The 19,641-nt window shown below is 42.8% G+C and overlaps 1 protein-coding gene and 1 non-coding gene across 3 annotated transcripts in view; one reads left to right on the forward strand and one right to left on the reverse strand.

Annotated features, from left to right (window-relative positions):
• The window catches only part of TULP4 (TUB like protein 4), a 243,759-nt gene that overhangs the window by 22,885 nt on the left and 201,233 nt on the right, over window positions 1-19,641 (forward strand). The gene's annotated exons all lie outside the window — the stretch shown is intronic.
• On the reverse strand, window positions 5,648-5,751 carry LOC123610042. The gene has a single exon (XR_006718071.1). It is a non-coding gene; the product is annotated as a U6 spliceosomal RNA (small nuclear RNA).

Consider the following 19,641-nt stretch of genomic DNA (forward strand, 5'->3'; position numbering starts at 1 on the left):
AGTGAGGAAGGACCATCTAAAGAATTCTTACCTCACTCAGCAGTGTTGCCTCAGTGAGAGCATAATGCAGTGGTTTACAGATGTCAGAAATGACTGATGTTTCAGTAGTTGAGCTGATTTTAAGGCAGTATTCATGAAGAGTCTGTAGGCTGATTAAAAGATCATACCAATCTTCAGGAATGGTACATGTACAATTCTGAAACTATAATAGTTACACGACCTAGTGGTCATGCTGGGGAAAAACTGGTATCTCTTCCTGTTTTCATTGTTATCAGTCACTGGCATGTCTGACCACAGAGGTACAGAGAGAGATGGGTGTCTTGCCCTCAAAAATCTTGCATGAAGGTTGGCATGCCAACATGTCATACAGTTAGAAAACCAAAGCAACTAAGTGATAAGAGAAGCCAGCCTGGCTTCATACAGAGGAAAGGGCACGCTTCCCTGCTTTTTAGACCCTTGTCAGACAGGGGAGGGTAGGCCCTGAGAGGTCAGAAGAGGGTTCTTGAATTGGAGCTCCTGCCCCCCCCCCCCCCCCCCCCACTCCTGCTCCTGCTGCCCTTACGTTAGGCCTCTGTGCACAGTTAGTGGCCATGCACTGGTACGTCTTCGGATCTTTGGGGAATCTCGCTCCTTTGCTGGTCAGTGTGTCACCGTGGCGGTCCAGTGCTAACCCGAGTGGTGTTCCCTGGCCAGTGCATGTGGTGCAGGCAGTCCTGCCAGGCCAGATTACCACTCCCCTCACTGGCCCACCGTGGACAGCCGTTGTCTGAAGCCTTTTCATGGAGAGCGGTGTGCTTGCCTTTGCCTGGCTGAATTAAGACTCTGGTACTTTTGTGTCAGTCTAGTCCCATCTGTTCCTTGTCTTTTAGAAACTTGTCAGTGGCCCCTCAGTGGTACCAGTCTGTTTTCTGCAGGTTGTTTTGTGTGTAATTTATTCTTATGTATTATTTTTTCCCATTTTACTGAACTCTCTTAATAGTACTAATTTTATTCAATTCTGTTGAGTTTTTCAGATGGAAAAATATTTACAACTAAGGATGATTTTGGCCCTTCCCGTTTTTACATGACTTCTTTCTTCTGCCTGTCAAAATGCACTTCCTGGAAAATCTAGAATGATGTTGAATAACACTATTGGTGGACATCTTTGGCTTAATCATCCCCTTAGCCAGACTGCCTCTAGCACTCTTGGCTTTACTTATTTTCTGCCTGTTGCCAAATTGCTTTCTGGAAGGATGGGCTAGAATTGGAGTGTGTGCATTATCCACATCCTCACTAGTGTTGAGTGACCAGAGTATTGGGAAGGCTTTTCCTAATCTGTGGTTCTGTCATTTTAACATGAAACTTGGGTTTGGATATTTGTCATTTCCTCTAGAAATTCTAGAGTCCATAACAGAGTTGGCCTTGCTTCATGCATTGTTTTGTTCTTATCAAATAATTATATACAACTTTCCCTCCCTATTCCAAAGCAACATGGGTGTAGAATGATAGTTACTGTTGTTAATCCTCACAACACAGTTTGGTAGAAAAAGTGTGGGCTTGGAGTCAGATATCAAATCTTAGCTCTGTCACTAACAGCCTGGTGAATTTTGATAAACTTAAACTCTTTGAGCCTTGGTTTAATCATGTGTACAATGGGGATTTTTCTGTCTTACAGGGAGGCTGTAGATGTGGAGAAAGATGTAAAGTGGGTCCTTTGTAGTACAGAAGTCATCAGTTCTTGCTCTATGCCTTCTGTCTCTCCAGGTTCATCACACTAAGGCCATTCTGCAGGAATTGTCAAAGATTTTGGTAGATTTAATTTTGATTAGAGATAAGTTTACTCTCCCCCCCCCCATAATTCTCTGTTCCATTTTAATTTTTAAGTTGAATTGGGTGAATGATAATTGTTTTTACACGTTCTTTTAATAATTTACTTTATTCCAAATTTAAAAAAATGTTTAATGGGTGGAATATAAATAAAATTACAACAGCAATGTCTGACGTTTATTGAGCAATTACAACTACGTGGCAGGCGGTACTCAAGGTACTTTTCATATGTTTATTGACTCCTCCCAACGATTTTACTTCATAGGAAACTTGAGGCACAAAATGTCACCCAGCTCAGGAGTGTGACCCAGCCAGCACACCCCGGTGCCTGACTGCTGCCACCACACGGCCATCATGGTCTTGAAGGGTTTGCTTGTTTATTCTTTGTTCTGTGTTCCTAAAGCCCATTCTCTTGTTTCTATGTAGAGAGATACAGGTAGAAAAAAAAAAATCTGGGTTTTTGAAAAGGCTAATAATTGTGAAGTTACATAACAAGTGTCAAACATAGAGCATTCATATCTATTGACTACTTTAATCTGTAGCATTAAGACCTTTTCCTTACCTAGGCACTAGGCAGTATAATTTTATTTAGTCTCCCTTGAAATTGCCACCCAGATCTGAGCCTTCCACTATATCTGTAGAACCCTGGTTTAATTTTGCCTTAGATTATTATAAAGTCTCCATTATTGGGATATTAAAAAAACTTTTTTAGTATAAAATGTACGTAACATGGAATTTACCATCTTAATCATTTTTAAGTGTACAATTCAGTGGTATTAAATACATTCATAAGGTTGTGCAACCATCACCACCATCCATCTTCATAACAGTTTTCATTTTGTAAACCTGAAACTGTGTATCCATTAAACAATTACCACCATCCCCTCAAGCCTCTGTCAGCTATCATTCTTTCTGTCCCTGTGATTTTGACTACACTAAGTAGCTCAGTTAAGTGGAATCATACAGTATTTATCTTTTTGTGACTGGCTTATTTCACTAACACAATGCTCTCCAAGGTTTATCTCTGTTGTAGCATTACAGAATTTTATTCCTTTTTAAGGCTGAATAATACTCCTCTGTGTATGTGTCTGTCTGTCTGTCTGTACATGTACACATTTTGCTTATCTGTTCATCTGTTGATAGACACTGAGTTGCGTCCATGTCATTATTTGGGTATTGTTGTCAATATAATTTTTATCAATAAATTCTTGTTTTGTTTTTTTTTTTAAGTTTATTTATTTTGTGAGAGAGGGAGAGAGCGAGCAAGGAAGGGGCAGAGAAGGAGAGAGTGAGTCCCCAGCCTCTTTGCTGTCAGTGAGAGCCTGACGGGGGACTCGATCTCATGAACTGTGAGATCATGAACTGAGCCAAATTCGAAAGTTGGATGCCCACTGACTGAGCCACCCAGGTGCCCCCAAATCTTCTTGTTTTTGCCCAAGTTTGGGCTTTTTTTTTTGCTTTGTGGTCGTACAGTGTTAAAGATCCTTCACTGGCTTTATGTTGTCACGGACCGGTCATTCAATCAAGATTCTGTTAGCTCTGCCTGAGAGCCTTTTGTTGACCGTTGGTTAGAGAATTTATCTGGTAGTCTTGAAGTTTATCCTCCATCTTTTCCCACTATGCGGGGAGCTCCTCAGGGCAGGGATGGGACTTCCCTGTACTTCGAAGTGCTAACCCCAGCCCTGTGCCTGGGGCTGTGGTGGGCACTGCGTGGACATTTCTTGCATGAGTGTCCTTTGGCTGCTTTCCTCATTTCACACTTCACTTTGGACTCTTGTAGCTAAAATTAACATATAGCATCCATTGATTTGATGCTTGCCGTTTTTTAAGAAAAAAAACTTTTTTTTTAATGTTTATTTATTTTTGAGAGAGAGAGAGACAGAGTGTTAGCCGGGGAGGGGCAGAGAGAGAGGGAGACACAGAATCTGAAGCAGGCTCCAGGCTCCGAGCTGTCGGCACAGATCCTGACTCAGGGCTGGAACCCACAAACTGTGAGATCATGAATTGAGCCGAAGCTGGACGCTTAACCGACTGAGCCACCCAGGCACCCCGATGCTTGCCCTTTTTAAAGTCTTCCTAAGCTTTCAAAAATTTCTTCCTGAAATTCTGAATCCTTCACTGATGACGTGTCTCATGAATTAGAGCTAATTTATCCCAGCCTTCATTGTGCTTTCATGTGATAGCTTTTGAGGCTGCCTTTACTTTGCCTCGCAGTTTATATACCAACTTCTTTTAAACATAAATTGTAATTGGTTTATTTAATATAAGCAGTTTTTCAGTGGTTTTTGCTGTTTTTTTTTTTTTTTTTTCCTTTAATCAATTGTTGCTTATTGTGTGGTAATCAAGAAAACATTTGAATCTTGGTCAGGTGGGTAGCTATTTTGGTCCAGCTTCCTCAGTGTCGTGTCATGAGTCAATTAAGAGGAGGATGGGCAGGGAAATGTCTCACATATGCTTTGTCTCTGGTAGCTCAGAGTTTGTGGGGTTTGTTTGCCCTTTAGAAATTTTGAAAGGGTAGCTTTGATTCAAGTATAACTATCCTCCCAAAGCAAAATGTTCTGAAAAGTTGGGTTTTAAAGTTAGAAAGTGCTGGGGCACGTGGGTGGCTCAGTTGGTTCAGTATCCAGCTCCTGATTTTGACTCGGGGTCATGATCTCGCGGTTTGTGGGTTCGAGCCCTTCATCGGGATTCTCTCTCTCTCCCTCTCTCTCCTTCCCCCCCCCCCCCCCCCCCCCGGCCACTCATGCTCACACACACACACTCTCTCTCAAAATAAGTAAGTTCAAAAAGTTAGAAAGCACTGAGATTGAATCTGTCCTGGAGAAACTTTTCGGAAGGCCACATGTGAAAATTTGTAGAATTTGCTTGTGATGAAACAAAGGGTATGTGGTGAGCAGGGTATAGGGCCTTGGAAGCATTTATGGGGCACCTGTGCAGTGGAGCCTTTAAAAGTATTTGCAGAAAAAAATTTAGACTCTTTAATTTTTAAATTAGAAATTCAGGAGTGGAATTTAGGAGTTAAGGCGAGTAAGTACCAAGAGAAATTTGTTCACTAGTTACTGTTTGGGTGCTGTCACTAAGTCAGATGGGTATGCTTCCATCGGGGAGATTATAGTGTCTAGTAGGGAACAAAGCCTTATTTTAATGAAGTAGATTTTAATGAAGGTACTGCGTTTCATGCAATAGGATGGCAGGTGTGTTTCTGAAGAATTTTTGAGTTGGGAGTTACCAGGAATCACCAGCATTTTCACCATCATATTCTTCTTTTTATTATTTTCCCTCATTGCCCCCAGAAATGTGATCTTAATAAGTTAGGATCTTTAGTGTAAGATAATGGCATTCATAGCTCCTGTTTATTCAGTATGTAATTGTATGCTTCATGATGAGCCTAGCGAGGGAGAGGACAGAGATGGAGAAGAAGAGGGTCTGAGAATCCCAGGTCAGGCCATGGTAGGGAGCCAGCAGAGGAGGTTGACGAAGAGCAGTCAAGAGGGAGGAGGAAGGTCAATGGAGAGTTCTGCTGAGGTCTGTCAAGGACTGATGCGTTTAAAACCTTCCACTATGCTGTGAGGTAGGCAGTGTTATAATCCCCACTTCACAGAGTGGGAAACTAGGCCTTGAGCAGCTTAACAGCACAGCTCTTGTCAGGCAGTAAGTGATGGAGCTGGGATTTGAAGTCAGGCATTCAGATTCCAGAGTCTCCCTTCTTAACCATGGCTGCTTCCCAGCTTCACAGATGTTGCCACGCTCAGTTATAATTTCAGCCAGAAACAAATGTGACAGTTTTGTTTGTGGAACTGTACCCGAGGTAGATGCATAGTTCTTTTTTTTTTTTTTTTTTTTAAACATGGGCTACTTAATGAATTTGTATGTCATCCTCGTGCAGGGTCCATGCCACTCTTTGTATTGTACACATTTTAGTGTGTGTGCAGCTGAAGTGAGCACCGGATGCATGGTTCTTAGTACATTTTACACTTGATCTTAGCCAAATGGCTAAGGAGCGATCAGTACCTTTTAAATACTGAGAATACTATGTACTTAGGTTAGCAGGTTTTAGACACATAGAAAGCCTGTGACCTGTGTTTGGGAATCTGGTCCAATTTTGTCATTTTACCTGTGGAGGAATGGACACCCTTTTTGTTGAGGGACTTACCCAAGACCCTTAGACTTGAAGCTTAGACTTTGGTCTCTTGACTCTGAGGTCAGAGTTTTTCTCACTGTACATCACCCTTGAGACTCATGTTCTTTTAAGTGGTGTTGTAAATGAAAGGTAGAGTTGAAATGAATATGTAAGGTGCTAAAAATGCTCTCGTCAAGATCATTGATAATCTCCATGTGGCTCCTTCCAGTGTGTTTATCCAACTTGACCTTTCAGAAGTTAGAGCTGTTAGGACCCAATGTCTGTTGGCCTTCCTCCTCCTCTGCACGGTTCTTTGTCAGTCTCTTTTTCTGCCTCCTCCACCTTGGCCTGACCTGGGAGGTTGGGGTTCCATTGGGTTCACCACTAGATCATCTTCTTTCCTCCACCTTAATCTTCCTCGTCACCAAGCTCACCATTTTCTGTAGTTAACTCATTTTTATGTGAATAGCTCTTAAGTTAATATCTCAACTCCAGACTTTTCCTCTGAGGTTCAGATTCATGTCCAGCGACACACTTGACCTAGACATTTGAATGCCTCATGGACACTGCAGAATTAACACACCAAATGGAACCTCTTCCACAGGCCCTCTGGACCTTTTCACAGCAGCCCCCTCTCCATTCTGTTCTTCACCTCAATTATTGCCACCGACTGGGAATCATTCATGATGATAGCAATAAGGGCCGACGTTTATTGAGAGAATTAATGTGCCAGGCACTTCCTTAAACTCATTTAGTCTATTTAGTCCTAACAACAGTACCATGAAGTAGGTGATGAGAATAGTAATAAGAATAGAATTGTATAGCTCCTACTGTGTGCCAGGCACTGTTTTAAGTATGTTACAGATACTAACTCATTGGATTCTCAGTAAATCCGTGAGGTAGATTCTCTTACTCTCCCTGACTGGTAATGTCAGACTCTGAAGCAGAGACGAAGTTACTTCTCACAGCACTCAGGGCCCCTCGGCTAGCAAGTGGGAATACAGTCTCGGCAGAGATGGAGTGTGGGCCGCGCCAACACCTCATTTTAGTGTGATTATCCCCTTTTCCCACACAAGGCAGCCACGCCTCCATTTCCGCTCCCTCATCTAGTTCCTCAGAAGTTCTGTTGGTTCCAACTCCACAGCTCAGCCCCAGGCTGCTCTCTCCTCCCTCTCACGAGTGAGCAGCTTCCTTCAGGCACCATCGCCTCGCCCCTGGATCGCTGCAACCTCCTGCCTGTCCTTTCCGCTTTCACTCTGTCCCCATCCGGCAGTCTTGACGTGAAAGCTGGACCGCTTCAGTCTGCTGCTTGGTACCGTTCAGAGGCCCCGCCCCGTCAAGATAGAGATGAGCTCCCTTCTGTGCCGACGGGGCCCCGCCTAAACCTCGTCCTAGCCCTTCTGCTCTAGCAGAGCCATTTCTGCTCTGTGGCCCCCCGGTCTTTTTTCACGTCCTCGTGTGTGCCAGTCTTCCCTGCCTCGTTGTCCCGCATATACCCCTGCTCCATCGCTTCTTTGGTCTGTGTTGCTGTCCCTTGTCAGAGGACCTTCCCTCCCCACCCCTCACAGGGCTGTTTTCTCCTTTGCACAGCCCTCACCCCCAAGGGCAAGAACCTTATGTGTTTGTCTCTTTCCTTTTGCTGTCGTTCCCCCATTAGAATGTAAATTCCCAGATGGCTAGAGCTCAGTAATTATTTGTTGAAAAAAATAAATATAGGTTAAATTTTAGGCTGCACTAGAAACCTAACTTTTCCCTAAGTTTTTCAGGTAATGTGCTCTGAGTTCTAGAAAGGCTGATTCTTCTGCACACTGGCACACAACCCACTGCTAGGTTGTAGAATGTTTGCACGGTTCCTCCACTTCTGGGCCACACAGACTGTAAGAGTCCCAGGACATCTACATCTGCATTTTCTGTTACTTTACTCTTAGTCCTTCCCATCTATCTTTCTCCTCCTCCTCCTCCTCCTCCTCCTCCTCCTCCTCCTTCTCTTCCTTCTCTTCCTTCTCCTCCTTCTCCTTCTTGTTTATTTATTTTGAGAGAGAGTGCATAGGGGAGGGGCAGAGAGAGAATCCCAAGCAGACTTCACACTGTCAGTGCAGAGCCAGACATGGGACTTGGTCTCATAAACCGTGAGATCATGACCTGAGCTGAAATCAAGAGCCAGATGCTTAACCAACTGAGCCACCCAGGTGCCCCTGCGCATCTTTCAATCACCACAGAACTTGACCTTTGGGAGACCCCTGCTGCCAAGCATGGTGGTGCTGACGTTTTTGTGGGCAGTGGAAGGAAGTGAGGCAGGAGTGCTTTCACCCATGGTGAGGAGCTGAGCCTCTGAGTTTTTGGCCGTATTTCTACCTGTGAATGGCCGTTGGATAAGGTGACCTTTAAGGTCCCAATCCGACTATCACCAGCTCTGTTTCTCCTGACATTGGTGTACAAATTGAGCACTAAGTTGAGACATCTGGATGGCCACAGCACAACTTTTCTTTCTCTCTCTTTATGCCCACTCTGTCCCTCAGCAGCTCTATGTCACTGTCCCTAGGGACAGGTCTTCTGGAGCCAACTTAGATGTACAACTACTTTAATGGCAAGTTTTACTTTCCTCAGTACTAATTTTCCCAGGATGGGGTCCAAGGAAATGTGCCTTATGCAAATTCCTGTAGTAAGCAAAATGATGGAATTTGGGCTAATTTTAGTAAACAGGCCATAACTGTTAGCAAATTAATTAAGATCTTGTTTGTAGTTCTTTTGTGGAGGACAATAAATTATCAGCTTATTTAAGACCCTGTGACTTCCAACGAACTGTCCTTCTGTGTCTGTGAAAGTATTGAATGTGGATGGGCCCCTGCTAGGAGGTGTAGGAGTGTGCCATTCACACATACTTTTCAAATTGGAGCATATTATCTCTTACTGAGTAGGAATAATGACTGTAATGAACTAGGGAGACCTTTCTTCTAAAGCAACAAAAACAGTATGTTCTTAGTTGACAACAGAAGGGTAAACACGACCCTAATTAGTGACTGCTTCAGCTTTTCTCTGGTCCTAAGCTCATGGCGTAGATAGGTAGCACCAAGCCAGCTCGATGGTCCCGACTTGCAGCACTTGTGCCCTGGGATACCCTTCCCAAGTGTTTGTGCTTTTTAATTTGGAGTAACTGGGAAGTGATAGGTGGAAAGCAGCACTTTCTCCTCTGCCAATGTACAGAGGTGTTTCTGTTGTGCAAATAGGCAGGGCCTAAGTTATTAGAATCTACGTGTTTGCCTGGCTTTTCCTGGTTCTGAACATCATCTTTAACAGCCCCTCAGTCAGGGAGGTCGGGGAAATGAGATTCTTCATAGACAGTAAAGAGCATTATTGAGGAAAGTACTGTTGGTGTTATAAGTACATTGTGGGTTAAAATGACTTTTATGGGTTAACCTGTATAGCAGTGATAGTACTTAACAACATTACCTCTTTAGAATTACTTAGAGTTCTGAAAAATCCATTGACAAATAGACTTTAACCAACTAGTATATGGATTGATTGGGGAAGTTTGTGCTGGGTCAAGAAGCAAGGATTGGCCTTGGCTACCATGACAAGAATAATAGCTACCCCCACATATCCTCTGTGGGGAGCTCAGTGTGGGTTGTGTAGGATTTCGTTTCTTGTGTCACACTAGGCTTGGTCACTCTGACCTTCTGGTGGCCTGCAGAGTACTTTTGGCTTTTATGTGGAAGCTGTCACTCTGCACCTTGAATATCAGACCTTCTGCCAGGACATCTCAGGATGATTCTCAGGCTGTGGAGAGTGCACTTCCACAATGCAGATATCCTGAGATGGCCTGAAATTAGTCGCTCCTTCCTGCAACTGTCTCAGGTATGTGGGCACCAGGAATACTCCTTTTTTCTTTTTTCTGGAAGCAGTAATCTCTGCGGTCTTTCTGGGCCATCTCAAGCTTGACTTCTGCTTTCTTCACTCACATACCATCTTGTCAGCCCTGTCACCTGATTCCTGCATCTCTCCCCACTTCCTTTGATATTGGGGCCCTAGTTTGTGTTGGACCTTCTTGGCAAGAGGCAGAGGTAAGCGTGGGCTCCCTTCATTTAGTGTTAAATTTCTCATTCCTGGTGTGGAGTGACAGAGCTTTGAAGGGGTCTTAAATCTGTTGATTGTCAGTCAGGTGGACTGCACTGTATTTGCTTCAGACGCAGTGTTAGGGGAATGGCGTAGGGTCTATTTACACAGCTCCTTTGAGACTCTTAAAGGTGTCCTGTCTTGGTATATAATACAGTGAGCTGTATTGACAGTACAGCTTTGTGAAGAAAGAACCAAGTTCAGCACCTCACCTTTTCCTTCAGTTGCTTTGATACAGTCTGTTTTGGAGTGTTCAGAGGGGAAATCAAGAATAAAATAGATTTTTTTGGCCTCTTACTTTGAATGTAAACGACCCAGCACTTTCCAGAAGATGCTTTTATTATTAGAACTAAAAGATGGTGTTTTAGCTTGTGTTGATTGACTTGATTGAAGTGCTTAATCTTGAAGACCTCTGTTTTGGTCTTTCTTGGGAAAAAATGAAATGTTACTTGGGTAACCTTTTTGTCTGGTTTAATTGGAGAAAATTTTTATATCATGGGTTTAAAAGAACAGCTGCTCTTGGGGCGCCTGGGTGGCGCAGTCGGTTAAGCGTCCGACTTCAGCCAGGTCACGATCTCGCGGTCCGTGAGTTCGAGCCCCGCGTCGGGCTCTGGGCTGATGGCTCAGAGCCTGGAGCCTGTTTCCGATTCTGTGTCTCCCTCTCTCTCTGCCCCTCCCCCGTTCATGCTCTGTCTCTCTCTGTCCCAAAAATAAATAAATGTTGAAAAAAAAAAATTAAAAAAAAAAAAAAAAAGAACAGCTGCTCTGGAAGCAAGAGTTTTTTCTTCTTGATCATTTTACCTATTTTATTACTTTATTTTGTTTGTAATAGATGACAGTGAGTATTTATTTGATCCTGATCCCCCCCCCCCCCTTTAAACATCGAATGGAACAAATACTTCTGGAAGCTCCACTGCCTGCAGGGCATTGTGTTAAGAGGTTCAGACATAAATCACAGTCTCTGTATTAGGGTGGGTGAAGTCATCTTTCCTTTACACAGACTCTGGGGTGATCTGGGGTGGGTAGTGTTCATAGGACTGGGCATGGTTTTTGATAATGTAGAACAATTAATAATTGTTAAGAGGGGCGCCTGGGTGGCTCAGTCAGTTAAGCGTCCGACTTCAACTCAGGTCACGATCTCACAGTCCGTGAGTTCGAGCCCCGCATCGGGCTCTGTGCTGATGGCTCAGAGCCTGGAGCCTGCTTCCGATTCTGTGTCTCCCTCTCTCTCTGTCCCTCCCCTGTTCATGCTCTGTCTCTCTCTGTCTCAAAAATAAATAAACGTTAAGAAAAATTAAAAAAAAAATAATTGTTAAGAGTTTAAACTTTGGATATGTTTTCTACCACTTAGTTGAAACTTTAAAGAGATACCATTAACAATACATATAAACTACTTTAATATTTTTCCATGATAACCTCAGGTCTGATAGAAAGATATATTCTTCTCCCTTCTCTTTTATGTTATGATCTTAATGTCATGGGAAGATAATAATACAGAGTTTGTAGTAGTATGTTTAGAAAATACTTCTAGCCTAAGTGTATGATACCCTGTCTGTATGCATGAGGAGTCTTTAACACATGGCTTAAATTGTGCACAAATTAGTTTCAAATGACTTCCTCAGTGTCTAACTTCAGATAATTGTAACAAAAAAGAAAAGAAAATGGGTAATATCCCTGTCCCAGCCTAGTCACTTGTCACTAGTATAACTGGGACAGTATCCTTGGCCTGTCTTCTTCCCCTGTCCCTAGAATGGTGTGGGCCTCCCTGTGTTCTTACTGAGGCCTACAGCAGACCTACTCATTCTCTTCCAAGGGCTTCTCAGGCAAAGCAGACAGCTGTGAACACTTGATACTTGACTTCGCTTGGAATTTAGCAATGTGAACCTCTCTGCCTAGAAAGTCGTTCCCTAGATCGTACGGCTGTTACTTCAGAATGGTGTTGTTAGGTGATGCCTCTTTATGACCAGACTAATGTGTGGTGCTAACTACATGGATGGGCAGGAGGTACAATACAGTAGATGTAAGAGTTTGGCTTTTGCAGTAACTGGGGAATCAAAATTTACAATTCAGTAGGAAAATGACCTGTTTTTCTTATATATTCTTTTTTCATTTCCTTATTTATGAACTTGAATGTTGGTTCAAAGGCCTCAGTGTGAATTTTTAAGAACGGTAGTATGACATCAGTCTTGTGGAGGCAAGACTAATATAATGTGTGTGTGAAGAAAGGAAACCTTAGACATTATAAAATGACTAATTTAGTGAATATGCTTTTTATGCCATTGTATTTTGGGGGGGTTATTGCTTTTTTATTTTTGATATTTTAATACTGGTCATTTTTTTTTACCTGACCCTCCCTGCTTATTTAAAATAATCTTTTCTTCATTTTCTTGACTAGGAATCCATTTTCTTAGCATTTTAGAATAAGTGACTGCCTGAAGGTAGATTTTATTTTTATTCTGAAGACCAAGTTCTTATAGAAATTCTTCAGTGAAGTTAAAAACCACTTCACACCAAAGGAGAAAACCATGGCTAGAAGAACCCCCTGCACAGTTTGATTTCCCACTTAAATGGCCCTCAGTGCCTCTGTATCTATGAAAACTGTTGGCTCAGTCCCTGCTGGCTTTGGGGACAAAGCCCAGCTGGCCTTATGAAGGTGGCCCGAGTTGGGTGATTAATTGAAGATATTTTTATTTGAGCCCTGAGCCATCTTCAGGTTTGCAGGAGACAATCTTACGTTGTAATGGTATCTGAAAGGTGTATTCTTATTGTGCAGTACACATTTGAACTGTTTAAATTGGGAGAAACACTGTCGTTTGTCATCTAAATTAGAAAGTCAAGGGTATGTTTGATTCATAGTTTCTCCACTGCTTAGCATGGAGGCTAAGATGTAGGGCAGTTAGGTGTTTGTTCAGTGAATGAATAGATGGACAGATGTATGGGTAAATGGATTTAGTTGTGTTTTATTTAAATGTTTATTTATTTATTTTTGAGAGAGAGAGAGAGAGAGAGAGAGAGAGAGCGCAAGCAGAGGAGGGGCAGAGAGACAGAGGGAGACCCAGAATCTGAAGCAGGCTCCAGGCTCTGAACTGTTAGTGCCGAGCCCGACGCGGAGCCTGAACCCATGAACCGTGAGATCGTGACCTGAGCCGAAGTCAATGTTCAACTGACTGAGCCACCGAGGCACCCCTAGTTGGGTTTTATTTAAAAAACATTTTATTTAAAAAGAAACAGCAACAGATACGTTAAGTCTGAGAGAAAATAGCCACTTTGAATCCTTCGTGCTCCTAATTCTTTGGGTAAGTGACTAGGAGAGAAGTGGATTATCACATGGGGCCAGGTGTTGTAGACTCTAAGTCTAAAGTTCTCTTTTGGCCAGCAAAAGAGCCGATGCAGGATTAAAATGAGAGATGGCTAATATCCGGGAAAAAGACAAGAGCCCCTTGCCCTGTATTTATTCAGATCAGAAGGCTTGCAAACGTGATGGGCATGTACAAAGAGACAAACTAGGAACATTAACTGGGGGACATGAGGGGGAGAAGGGGATTTTGAAGATATACAGCGTTTGGGATTTGGGTCAATATAAAACAAAATCCGGGCGCCGAGCAGATGGGTAGATGGTTGTTAACAGCAGACAGGAGGCACCGTGCCTGTTTATCTTTGCCAGCCTGGGGGATGAGACAGATAGGGGGAATAACCTCAGGGTTAATAAGCCACCTTTTCTTTTGTTAACCATCTCTGCTCTGGGCTGCTTTGCCTGCAGCGCAGTGGTCCATAGTCCAATCCACCAATTTACCTACCCTGGCTCTATTCTCCTATGAAAGCAGCTTTCTGCTATAGTACTAAACTTGGGGTGCCTTCACCCTGAGTATCTAATCTTGTTGTTCCTATGTATTGGGCACCTTTGCGCCATTTCTATTTCAGGCCTTTGCCTCTCTCTCTCTATTTTTGGGGACTCATCTCCCCCTCCCTATTTTGAGGTGCCTCCCTATTCTCGGGGTGTCTTTGCACCTCCCTATTCTTGGAGTGCCAGTCTGGTTTACCCAAACTCCGGTGTGAGCATCTTATGGCTTTGTATTTCTTTATGCCTTGTTAACCCATTGGTGTAAGCCCGGAGGATTCCTAAACTTATCCCCCACAGCCAGGTTGTGCTGCCTCAGCTTGGGAATGTTCTGGGAAGGATATTCAAAAAGGCAAAAGGAGAAAGAAACAGAATCTCCTTTGTTTCCATGCATTTTACTGGTATCTGAGAGAGGTAATTCAGACTTTGGGCTCCTAGATTGAAATCCCTGCCTTAATTTCCTTATGTATAGGACCAGCCTAAATACTGAGTTCTTTTTTCCCATCCTGGCTTTTATTCTTTCATCAGCCCAAAAGGATGACAGGGACAGGTGGCAACATTTCATAGGTAAACAGAGGAAGGCAGGGAGATGGAGTATATACCTTAGGGCCATTAGTCTTGTTGATGAACTTGTTTGAGAATCATCCTTTTTAGGAACAATGGGAAGGACATGTTCTCTGTCTATTCAATCTATAGTACATTTTGGACCATATTATCCTAGCCCTCAACTGTTGCTTTTACTGAATTACCCATTAACCTTAAACCTTTATTCTTGCTTTCTATTGGAAATAATTATAAATCCTGTTCTGCATTTGTATGAGGTTGTTAAAGACACTATCCTTTCCATCATTTGATGGCTCTGCTGTGGTACTTTAATGTTGACATTTTTTCAGAACTCAGTACTAGGGAAAGGTTGTCTTTCCTGGGTAACTAGACAATGTCTTCATTTCTAAGAATAAGCCATCCTCAGTCCCCTTTTGTCTTTATTGCAAGCATACTTAAGGCCAAGTTTTTTGTACTTACTGTTAACATTTTTACTGTCTCTGTTTTCTTAACTCTTTTTCCTTTTTGAAAGTCTGTTTTATAAGTTGATAAGTAATCTTACTTATTTTGTATGTGCTTTTTGTAAAGTGAATTAAATATTTTTCTGGAGAGAGTCATGTTTTTAATACATTCATTAAAACAAAGTACATATTCATTAGTTATTAAGTACTTTGAGTTTAAGCTTCTTTCCCTGCTAATTCTGGTCAGTTTTTCTTATTTCATCCTGGCCTTGCTGATTATTTCCAAATTTAGGTGTATAAATACTATTTTATTTAAGATCTTAAGATTGTGGTGTAAGAAGTTGAAGGAAATAGAGCTAATTTGCTTCTTTCAAAAACCAAGCTTTTGATAAAATGATTATGAATCCCTTCTGAGAACCTGGGTGATATAAATCATTGCCTGAGCCCAAGAGTCATGTTCGTTATCTCTAGCTATGATTATAGCCCTTAATGAAATGTGGTTTAAGGGAAGATTTGCATCATTACCCTTTTTTCCTGCTACCCAGTGTCTATTCTTTTATTTGAGGTAACACTCTTTTTGGGAAAAAATGTTGCTCTACTGATTGGATAGAAGCACAGTAGAGATTTAAATTCTGTGGTGTATTTTCTTTTTTTTTTTTTCTTTTTTTTTTTTTTTTCAACGTTTATTTATTTTTGGGACAGAGAGAGACAGAGCATGAACGGGGGAGGGGCAGAGAGAGAGGGAGACACAGAATCGGAAACAGGCTCCAGGCTCTGAGCCATCAGCCCAGAGCCTGACGCGGGGCTCGAACTCACGGACCGCGAGATCGTGACCTGGCTGAAGTCGGACGCTTAACCGACTGCGCCACCCAGGCGCCCCCTGTGGTGTATTTTCTCATGCCGTATATTTTCTCATGTTTTATTTGTACACCTACTCAACAGTACTCCGAATTTACTAAGTTTTCCCTGATGCTTTTCATTCTTGTTAGTGTTAGTGTAACCACACTTGTGGGAAGCAGACATGTAGAACTCACAGGAACCCAGACAGACACCTTTCTTGATGAACCCCATTTCATATCCACTATTTCTCAGTTTAGAATTCTTTGAACTATTTCATATACAGAATGTTATATTACACGAAAATCTATGGAGATGCGCATCTGTAGGTGCTAAGATGTGGTGGTGTGATGGTGGGTCCTTATTTAGCTTCCTTGAACTTTATTTTGCTAACTGGTAACTTTCCCACATATGGTTATTGTTACAGTAAAAGGAAATAATAATAAAAAATCTTGAATTCAGTAATAATTGAATCAGAATAATGTGTTTCCAAGCCTTTGGTGATGGTCCACTTATTCCCCAATTTGTATAACCAAATTCCTGTGTGAAACAGTTCCTTGATGTAGAACGTGACGTGATTTCGCTTGTGCTCGGAATCTTCCCAGTAGCACAGCACAACTGGTAGCTTGTTTCCAATAATGGAATCTCTACTTCATCTCATTTCCTGTACATCCTTTCCACTGCCATATCTCCTCCTCTCCTCCTTTCCACTGCCCTATTTCCTACTTTTCTCCTGTCCTCTGCCCTATCTCCTACTTGAATTTGATTTAACTTTGGATCTGTGTGCTTGTCATGATTTTTTTTTTTTGTAAGTTCTGTATATCAGATATAGTACTATATTCCTGAAGTATCTTTTTAAATCAGTGGTACATACAAGCGTTGTGTTATCATCCAGTCATCCTTCAGAACTATTTTCCTAAATTCAGGTTGGTCTCTTTATTATTAGGAAATAAACTTATGCCTCTTGTCCTCTGCCCGTCCAGGTCTTTCCTTGTCACACTCAGGGTTGGCATCCTTTCTAGCCAATCCTAGCCTTGCTCTCCTGTTGGCTTCTTGTGTTTCCCCCATGCTAGGCATCTCCTACTTTGACTGCTTATCTGGTTTCAGCTCTTGCTCACCTTGGGATGATTTCTTTAAAAAAAAAATTTTTTTTTCAATGTTTATTTATTTCTGAGACAGAGACAGAGCATGAGTGGGGGAGGGGCAGAGAGAGAGGGAGACACAGAATCGGAAGCAGGCTCCGGGCTCCGAGCTGTCAGCACAGAGCCCGATGTGGGTCTCAAACTCACAGACCGCAAGATCATGACCTGAGCCAAAGCCGGACACTCAACCCACTGAGCCACCCAGGCACCCCAATGATGATTTCTAAACCTACATCTGAATATGTAGGTGATAGACTATGCTCCCCCCCCCCCCCCCCCCCGGAAATAAGGCTGACTGGATATTCTGGAAAATTTTCTGGCCGTAAACACTTCCAGTAGAAATATTGGAGAAGATAAAATAATCACCCTTTTGGGGCACCTGGGTGGCTCTGTCAGTTAAGTGTCCGACTCTTGATTTTGACTTGGTCATGATCTCACAGTTCGTGGGATTGAGTCCTGCATTGAGCTGTGTGCTCACAGTGCTGAGGTTGCTTGGGATTCACTCTGTTCCGCTCTCTCTGCCGCTCCCCTGCTCGTGACCCCCTCTCTCAAGATAAGTAAATAAACTTTAAAAAATAAACACTCTTGGGGTGCCTGGGCAGCTCAGTCAGTCAAGCGTCCAACTTCGGCTCAGGTCATGATCTTAACGGTTCGTGAGTTTGAGTCCCGCATAGGGCTGTGTGCTGACAGCTCAGAGCCTGGAGCCTGTTTCGGATTCTGTGGCTTCCCTTCTCTATCTGCTCCTCTCTGGCTTGAGCTGTCTCTCTCTCAAAAATAAATAAACATTAAAAAAAAAACCCACTCTTTTATAATCTTTATTACAAGACAGTGAGAAACTCACAAGTGGGGAAGAAGAGGAGGAGGAGTGAGCATTACTGAGAGAAAAAGGAAGAGTAGGAAGGGACACCCAGGGGAGCTCTGCTGATACCAAGCACCTAGAGTTCAGGGATATGGAGTTCCTTTTTTTTTTTTTTAATTTTTTTTTTTCAACGTTTATTTATTTTTGGGACAGAGAGAGACAGAGCATGAACGGGGGAGGGGCAGAGAGAGAGGGAGACAGAATCGGAAACAGGCTCCAGGCTCTGAGCCATCAGCCTAGAGCCCGATGCAGGGCTTGAACTCACGGACCGCGAGATCGTGACCTGGCTGAAGTCGGACGCTTAACCGACTGCGCCACCCAGGCGCCCCAGGGATATGGAGTTTCATTGGAACCTCTTTGAAGGGCTGGGCTGGGGGTGGGGAGAGAACACCCATTAGCAAAAGGAGGAGGCTTCTTGAAAAAAAAAAAAAAGTCTTTTTTGAATATATTAGGTTTAGGATTTGAATTTGTGTTACCTATGTGGTCTGGAAAACCCCAGGCTGAGAAACTCCTCTCAATGCTTCTGGGTTGGAAATACCCAAGGGCTTGGTAGAAGTAAACATGAATTGCCTCTGGAAGAATGACACCTTCAAACCACTGATTCAGAGCTCTGGAATATGAGCAAACAACAAAACATTACTAAACATATAAGGAAATGAGCCACCATGAATGAGAGTCACCTTAAAGTTGGCTGCGATGTGCCATTTGTTCCATCCATTCATTCCTCAAATTTTTACCCATCACTCATTATATACCAGGTACTATTCTCAGTGCTGATGTTATGACAGCAAAATATTTCCCATGGGGAATGGGAATCCGGCTCTTGACTGGAGGATTTGATACATTTGGCCCAGGGCCCTGCCCACTTGAAGGCTCTGGGTCAAACCATTGATTTATGTTAGTTCCTTTATTTTACAAATGGAAAAACTGAGATCACAGTGGTCAAGTAATTTGCCCAAGACATAAACCTCAGTTTCCTTGTCTGTAGAATGGGGATAATACCTATCCCACAGGGGAGCTGTGATGATAACGGTTTGATTAGCATATCATCTACCACAAATGGGCCTGTTCTTCCTTCTCCATCATCCTGACAGTCACAGGTGGTACAGAGACTCAGTCTTTCTGATTTTCAGCTCTGGTGCTTTTTTCTGCTGATGATTTGACTCCGTAAGATCTTTGATTGTCCAAGCCCATACAAAGTCCCACATTTTCACTGTTAATTGTTCTGTGATCATTTCATGTATGAGCTTTGCTTCCATAGCTAGATTGTGAACTGTTGAAGAAGTTCAGGTACCAGATTTTGTGTTTTTATATTAACTTTACATTATCTAGTCCTTTGTTGGTCACTTGGTAGGTGTTTTATAGTATTCATTTATTGTGGCCTGATTAAGCACATAATGCCATTGTTATGAGGAAATAAAAATATTTCTGCCCAGAAAAGTCATTATGGTCCTTATGTGAGAGTTTTGGCAAAGTAAAAAAGAAATGCTTTTGCTGGCTGTTTATGAGGCAGACATCTGTATTCCGCTGCTTCTGTCCCTGATTGCTGAGATGATTCTCACCTGGTTTTCTGCTTTTTTTCTTTACAGTCCATGGCTGCTCATTCATTCAGTGCCAAGCATGTTTACAGGTTCTACTCACCAAGCTGGCGCTCTATGTGCTGGCAATTATTAATACCCCCACAACCACTTCTGTAGCCCCAAGCACATGTTTGCAACTGGAAATGTGTACATTTGTATGGGTACTGGGTCATCAGTTAGCTCTGGTCCCCTGCCTTCTGCCTTAGTGCAAGGCCTTGAAGAACAGTCCGGCGTGCTTGGTGTGTCTGCCCTGTCCATCTGTGGGCCAAGGGTCAGGCACTTCTGCTTACCGTTTGAACCAGGAAGGAATCACTTGGAAGTTCTCCCTCCCATAGAACCCAT

Source organism: Leopardus geoffroyi, chromosome B2, assembly GCF_018350155.1.
Source record: "Leopardus geoffroyi isolate Oge1 chromosome B2, O.geoffroyi_Oge1_pat1.0, whole genome shotgun sequence".
NCBI lineage: Eukaryota > Metazoa > Chordata > Mammalia > Carnivora > Felidae > Leopardus > Leopardus geoffroyi.